We start from the raw sequence: 8,163 nt of genomic DNA, 5'->3' as shown, positions 1-8,163 counted from the left end.
GCCGGGCAGAGGCCCTGGCCCAGGGAACCGAGCCAAACGGCCCAGACCCGGCCCGCGGAGCGGGCTTTGTGTTCTCTCAACCCGGCACACCGCTGCCGATACCTGGGCAGTACGAGTGACCGAATGCTTCATCCCCACTGAACCGGTGCAGACCAGCAGCTGGGGAAGAGAAGCTTTCCCAGGGAACAACACCCCAGATCTGGGGGTGCTTTGTCCCCACAGCAAATGAGCGATGCTCACTTTCCACCGTGTCTCCTGCCTCTGCAACACAAATGCAAAAGACGTTCCCTTATTCTGCCCCTCGGCACCACCCGCTGCGGGCTGGGGACCTGAGGCAGAAGGCTCAGGAGCCCCCTCCCCCACGCTGCAAGGGCGCGCAGGGGGAGTCAGGCATTCCAACCCCCAGTGGGAAACCCCGAACCAGACCCGAATCGGCCCGCGAAAAACACCAAGTTTGACCGCAGGCAGACGGGCTGAGCCTGCAATCAGCTGTCCAGCCACACCCCCCCCACGGAGGGGCAGGCCGGAATCCCCTTCCCCTGTCCCAGCTCCCCCCGCAGGGGCAGCCTCGGGACAGCCCGAAAAGCTCGGGGGGGAGTCCAGGCTGATCGCAGGCGCCGCGGTGGCCGCCGCGGTCGGCTCCGATGATGGTTCCGCTTGGTGACTCTCAATCTCAGCCCCCTCCACCAGCGCACCAGCCGGAGGCGATGCCGCCGTGGGGGCCGGTGGGGGCTGCAAAGCCGGAGGGAGCGCATTCCCCACTGGGCTGGGGACAGCCGCCGCGTCTTCTCCGGGTACCGCAAGCTGCAGCGCAGGCGCAGACAGCAACGCCGGCGGAGCCGACACGAAAGACGGCAGGACAGCCGCGGGGGGCAGGGTCACGAGCTCTTGGTGATCGCTGTCGAGTGCGTTGCCTAGCAACTCGGGAGAAGCCGCGGGAGGCGGTGCCGCAGGAGAAGCCGCGGGGACCGGCACCTCCCTCGGGGCGGGCTGCGGCTCAGGCAGCGGAGCCATCCCACCTCCCCCCGAGAGCAGCAAGGTGGGGGGGGCGGTTCCGTTGGTGCGTGCCCCAAACGCGCAGAAAAAAACTTTTCTTCTGCCACGGGCAAAGCTTCGCCCCCCCCACCCCGATTCGGGGGGGCTGGAGACTTCCAGGCAGCGGATTCGGACAGGCTTGCCTTTTTCCAGCTCCAGCGAGAAGGGAGACATCCCCCGCACATTCGCAATCCACTGATATGCAAATGCCTTCTGTTTCAAAACCGGGAAGAGAGTTCTGAAAGATGGATAAATCTGAGGAAATCCAAGTCCCCGGTAAAAAAGATCTCGGATAATTAATTCCATGCATTCCCAAACATATGAATCAAAGGCATACAGCACATCAGAGAAAAAGCCATGGTGTTTTGCCCACCGGAAAAACTCATAGAAATGTGTTGTTAGCATAGGAATGCTGTCCTCATCACCCCATTTTCGCCAGAGGCCAATAAGTTTCACCTCTGAGGGAGAGAATGGAACCTCTGCCTCCGTAGGCACCCTTGTCCACATCCGAATCTGCCTCACACGAAGGGCAGCATTTTCAGGAAGGGAACTGTAAACAGTACCTTGCGACAGTGTCCTCTGGGCTTCAGCAAGCTGCATTGTGCTGCGAAGACTCCCGGACATCTTGTCTCGGAGACTTTTCAAAAGGTTCTCTCTGTGGCCAGCCTTGGCTGTGAACTCTGCCCAATTTCAGGATCTTCAGTTCTTCAGCTCCTGGCTAGAAGCCACTTCTGTGGTGAATGTCCCTTTTTTCACTCAGGGTCACCATATGTTACCTCATTCTCAGGGGTCCCATGATGAGGGAAGAGACGAGAAAGTTGACTCCATGTATCAGAAGGCTTGATTTATTATTATATGACAGATAATATATAAAAACTATACTAAATGAATAGAGAGAAGGATTTCACTACGATGCTAAGCTAAGAATAGAATAGGAATGTAAACAAAGGTCTTCTCCCAGACCGAGACTGGCTGGACTGGTGAACTGTCATTGGCTCTTAATTGGAAACAGTTTGACGGGGCCAATCATAGACCTCCCCTGTTGCATTCCACAGCAGCAGATAAGAATTGTTTACAGTTTGTTCCTGAGGCATCTTAGCTCTCAGGAGGGGAAAAATCCTAAGTAAAGGATTTTACATAGAACGTGTCGGTGACAGCTAATTGCAAGACAAATGCCTCTGGAAGACCACGGGTCACCAAGTCCTGTGGACTAGCCCCAAGCTCAGCTGCAGGAACAATGACTCAGAAAAGTCCTGGGTTGGACAAGAACGAGTGCATTGTGTGGGGGCTCCTCACGGCACCGCTCTTTCCCGTCCTGTCCAGTTGCCTGCTCCAAGCACTAAGGCATGCTCTTGTCACCACCAGCTCCTATGTCACCATGTGTCACAAAGGACACCCTGTCCCATTCCAGGACACGATGACCATGCTGCACTGTGTCACAAAGAGGCCTTGCACACACTGCCATCTGCCCTGGGGCCGCCCCCAGCCCACCCAAAGTGGCCCAGGCTGGAAGGAATCCCTGGCCCCAGGTGTCTAAGCCAGCCCAACAGGATCTTTAGGAAGGGCTCAGAGCATCAGCAAATGCTGCCCTGCTCTGCAGGCTCAGGGCAGCAGAAGGAGCCCCCAGGGCTGCCGATGCAGCCGCGCTGGGAAGGGCACGGGACCTTCCAGGGAAGGTGTCACGGCCTCCCTGGGACACGTCCCGGCTGGTGGCCATCCTAAACCCTCGGGTGTGACACGCATAAGGAACGGGTGGGCCTGGGCACGAATGCTGCTCTGAGCCCTGGGGCCCGGGGAGCCCTGACATCAGCAGGTGTGGCAGAGTCCCTGCCTAAGCAGACCTTCCACCCCCGAGCCCTGGCAGCGCTGCTCTCCTGCCCCAGAGACCTGTGCCCCCAGGCGGCTTCTGTGCCAGAGGGAGCCAAAGCCCACGTGCACTGGGGGCTGTACTCCTTCCTGCAGGGGCTGATGGCTGAAGCACCTGCAGCAACTACTGGTAACACTTTGGTCTCTGTCAGAAGCTCTTACTCCATGCTGGAATTTATTTCTCATTCTTCACTGCCTTCTCCCTTGCCCTGCCCCTCTGCCAAGTGCAACGGGCCTAAAGGACTGAAAGGAGCACAGAGAGCCAAAGGGGGACACTCACAACTTCCTCACTGGGAGCTCCTTGGGAAGCACTTTCCTTTAGAAGCAAGCCCCTTTCCTCCAAAGGTGTTTCCCCAAATGTGCAGCTTTCCTGGACAACACCAACACACCCTTAAGAAACACTGTCAAGCCTGAATGACTTCACGTCTTTTCAGGACAGGCACTCCAGATCTAGCTCCTATTCCCCCAAGGGTGTTTCCAGGTGGAGGTTCAGACGTGCAGCCCCAGGCCCTCTACAAACACAAGCTGCCCGCTGCCTCTTCACTTGCCTCAGCTCCTGCCTGTGCTCATGGCACCAAAACCAGGCTGTTCCCGGCTAGGGACCAGAGCCCTGTTCCAGCAGGATGCTCTTGGCAGCACTTCCAGGACTCTGCTGTGCACACAGCGCTTTTCATGCCCATTCCCAACAGGCTTTGGAATGCAGAGCACAACCTGGCTGGCTCTGCCACCAGCACACCCCAAACACAGGCAGAGGAAGCAGCAGCAGGGGCTGTTTTATGGCCATGCCCAAGAGAGACTGGAAGGCTGCCCTCCCTCTGGTCTCCCTTAGTTGGCTTTCTGACAGGGTCTGAGCCTGGGGATGCCACTCCTCACTTGTGGGGACCAGAAGCACAGCTGGGATCCTGGCACTGCCTGACAGCGCTCCAGGCCCCGGCACAGTCGTTTGTCCGAGTCTCGGGCACTGTCCTGCTGCTTCATTTGCCCTCTGGCACAGCCAAAGCTCCCTGCTAAGCCCAGATGGTCTCTGGTTCTGCCCTCTTCTTCATCCTGTGCAGGGATGGAGCACTGCTGTGCTTTCAGGAAGCTATTCTTGAAAACTTTCAGCATTCCAAGCTCCTTTGCCCTCTGTGGATGCTTGTTGTAGAATTCCTGTCAGCTGGGTTCAGAGCATACACAGGTTGGGTGTTCTAAATACCAGGGTGTTACCCAGTTTTGGAGGATTCCCATGTAGAAGGTCTGAATCACACCTGTAATTGAGTGCAAGTGTTGTTTGATCAGTTGCTGTATCACCAAGTCCTGTGATCTGTGGCACCACAGCAGCTGAGGGTCCAGCCGAGCCTGACTCGGGGCTGACCGAGCTCCAGGCAGAGCCTGATGTCAGCCCAGACTCGGCTCTGCCCTCACAAGACTCAGTGAATGAGAATAGGGCTAAGGTTGACATGGCACTGACTGAGGATGTGGCGATCGCTGGAGAGACTCAGGGCATTGCAAACACTAACACCAAACCATATTCAGCTGAGTGCTCAGAAGACACTGAGGCTGCAGTGAATTCCAGTGATCACAGGACAAAGGCTGACATGGCAGTGACAGAGGACCTGACCATCCCAAATGACAACAATGGAGAGACTCAGGGCATCTCAAATACTGACACCACACCCACTCCCACACGTGGTCGGGAACTAATAACAGACTACATCAAGGACCCTTGTGTTCCTTCTCAGCAGCAGGTAAGCAGCCTGGGGCCAGGCCTGGAAGCCTCCCAGGATCGTGTCCCCTCAAGCCATGGTCACTGGGCCCCCTCAGCCTTTGAGGCCAGCACAGTGTGGCAGGAAGGGAAGCACTTCTTGGGGGAAAGCTGGGGAAGTTTCTGCCTTGGACAGCTCTCCCACATGCCTCTTCCAGGTGCCAGCCATTGTAAGGAGCATTCACAAGAGTCTACTGTCCTACGTCCCTTTGGATGCCAGGCTGCATATTGACATTTTGAAGCTGGCTGAAGAACACCCTGATGATGTGGTGCTGACCCTCCTGCGCTGTGCCCCAACATGTGACAGGTTGGGGTGGTGGTGGAGAGCTCAGGGCTCACGAGCCTTTAGGGCCCATGGCCCTGCACAGCCTGTCCAATGGGCTCTGCCAGACAGGCAGAGAGGTCCAGGACCCTCAGGCCCATCTCTTTCCCAAACCTGCTGCCAATGCTTCCTTCCTAGCCCACAGGGCACCACAGCTCTGTCACCTGGGCCCCCACAGCTGCACAGGGCATGGTAATGTGACTGAGACACCCCTGACACAGACCTCTGATCCCACAGAGCTGCTGCAATGATCTGGAGAACCATAGGATCATCAGGACCAGCTCTGGAAAAAGTGCTGCCAGCTCTGGTCCATGTGATGGAGGATTGGCCTGTGCACAGCACATGCACCTCTGATGGGGATGACCGGGACGTTTTTTCCCTGAGTGTGAGTTTCTAGAACTGGCCTCTGCTTGCCCCTTGGTCACTTCTCCAGCAGCTCTCCATCTTCTCCATGACTCAGTCTCTGGTCTGAAACCTGGGCTAGGGGAAGGCTCAGTAGGCACCACGCCTGCTGCACCTCCTGCATCTGCCCTTGGGCCCTTCCCCATGGACACCTCAGCACTCAGCGCTGCCTTGGGCTGCTTCTTTTGCAGGCAGCTCTGGTGATCTGGGTGATTGTCCAGGTGCCTGAGTGCCACGAGGCCATGATCCTTTATTCCGCCCGCCTGTTTGTGGCTCTGCTCTTCCATGTTGTCATTACCACAGAAGAGTTGCCACCAGAGGAAGTTGATCACTCCTGGAGAGCATGCCAGGAGGAACACCACCTTCCCAGCAAGCCCAACAGGTCCCAGTCCTCCTGTCCTTCCCTTGCCCTTGTGGCCAGCGCCAGCACTCCCAGTGTGACCTGGGCTTTGCTCTGCACACAGGTTTGCAGTGCAGGCCATCAAGGCCCTGCTCTACCAGCTGCAGTGTGACCATGAGGTGATGTCCATGGAGCGCAAGTGTGGCTGGGACACGCTGCTGTGTCCTCAAACCCAGCACTAACCTGGTCTGCTGGCCAGGTTAGACCCCCTTCTCCCACTGACCCTGGCATTTGTGCTCTGTGCCCCACACTGTCCTGTGCTCATGGGCCAGAGGGCCTCATCACTGAGGGACGGCCAAGGAAACTGGAAAAGTCTGGGAGTGGAGGGTTCCCAGAAGGGGCCACCTTCCAGAGCACCCACATCGCCTCCAGGGATGCTGGGGAAAGACCAGACCTCTGTGAGTCAGTACTGGGAGACGTTTGTCCCTCCACCTCAGGGTCTTGGTGCCTTTTTCCCCCTTCCAGGGAGATGCGCAATGTCCTGGTTCCCTTCTGTTCTCGCATTGCATTCCATCTTCTCCAGCCACTCAGCAGGGAGGAGCCATGGGACCTGCCCTTCCTGGCATTCCTTGTCGAGGTGAGCCTGGTGGCCAACACTGCCTGGCTGAGCTGACTCCCAGCTCTCTGCCCTCGCCACAGCTGCCAGGACAGTGCCCACACCCTTTGCTGCTGCCTGGGCCCAGCCCTGTTGAGGTTCCGGGCTCCCGCTCGCCGGCTCCCCTTTCACTGCCCTGTGCCTTTCAGGTCCTCGAGTTCTTGCAGTTCACTAAATACGGTGACAGCATCCTGAAGGTCATTTCAAGTTGCCTGCAAAGCAAGTGCAGGGAGCGTCGTCGCCTAGCGCTCAGAGGCCTCGTGGTGCTCAGCAAGGATCTCTTGATGGTGAGATGGGAGCAGTGGCTGAGGCTTAGCTGTGGAAAGCAGTCCCTTGGGCTGGCAGGGCTTCAGGAGCTGAGGCAGCTGCTCCCAGCTCTCCTGCCTCACCTGCCCCAGTGCTCTGGCTCAGGCCTTTGGCCTGTGGGCCCTGCAGCAGCAGGGTGGGCTTGCAGTGCCAGGGCGGTGTTGGCGGTGCAGCCGTCCATGGCTTCCCAACACAGCCTTGTGTTCCATACAGGCCAGGAAAATGAAATGTCTGTCTCCAAGCCTTCTGGAGCTGCTGGGGAATGCAGATGGAGAGGTGGTCAGCATGTCCCTCCGTATTTTCACTAGTGTGCTGCAGCACAAAGACATCCTGGTATCCAGCACCACTGCCCCAAAGCTGGCTGAGGCACTCCTGCTGCTTTTTGACCATGTAAGGCTCTGTGGCCTCAGCTGCAGGCACTGGTTGCTGACCAGAAACTTGCCCAGGTCAGCCTGGAGTATTTGGTCTAAAGGCCTCATCCTCTTGCCTTCCTCCAGGACAACAGCTATGTGCAGCTGCTCTCCCTTGAGCTCTTCTTCAAAGTGATGGACTTGGTTGTAGATGAGGGGAAAAAGCCCCTTGAGAAGATTTTGAGACAAAGCCTGCTCCCCCTCTTCTTCCACTGCCATGATGAGAACCAGTGTGTGGCAAAGGTGAGGTTTTGGGTGATGCTTGTGGATCCCTAGGAGGGTGCTGGCTGCCTCCAGCCCCGGCACCTCATGGACTGCAGCCTTTGCCAGGCTTTGGCACAGGGATGTAGGTCTGGTGCCCTGGGCTGTGGGGACATCTCTGGGTCTCTGCTGCTCTCCAGGCCTCACGGGAAACGCTGCTTCGTGTGGCCAAGTTCCTGAAGAGGAGGAAGCTCGAACAGCTGCTGAAGAAGGAGCAGCTGTCCAAGTTCACCGACGTCCTGGTAAGGAGGGCCTGAAAGCCCCAGGCTCAGCCTGGAGAAGCCCCCGAGGGCGGTGCTCAGAGTGCGGGGCTGGCAGCTGTTCCCCTGCCCGCTGGGGCACATAGAGGCCGCGCGGGCTCTTCTCCAGGCTCCCGTGGGCCCGAGCCGGGTGCCCACGGAGCCCCGGCCCGGCAGGGACGCGGGGCGGGGCGGCACCGCGGCTCCCCGGGCAGCAGCCGGCCCTCTGCCCCTCCCCTCGGGAGCCCGGCCCCAGCGGCTGCTGGCCGCGCCTCAGGGCTGTGCGGGCAGGGGAGGCCGGGGCCGGGCGCAGGCAGCGTCCAGCCGAGGGGCTGAACCCGCGCCAACCCTTCCTTCCCCCCTGCTGCTCTCTCCAGCTGGCAGAGGACAGGAGCAGAGAGGCCGAGCACCTGCGCTGGGCCCTGCCTTACCTGCAAAGCCCACAGGAGCCCCTGCAAGAGGCGGCCATCAGGTTCATGGGTGAGCCACGAGCCCGGGCTACCCTCCCCGGCCCGCCGCAGCTCGGCCCCAGCCCGGCCTTCTTGCCCTGCAGCGCCAGCCGGGCCCGGCGCCGTGGAGCCCC

Source organism: Serinus canaria (genome assembly GCF_022539315.1).
Source record: "Serinus canaria isolate serCan28SL12 chromosome 7 unlocalized genomic scaffold, serCan2020 HiC_scaffold_29, whole genome shotgun sequence".
NCBI lineage: Eukaryota > Metazoa > Chordata > Aves > Passeriformes > Fringillidae > Serinus > Serinus canaria.
Note: the sequence above shows the minus strand (reverse complement) of the source record.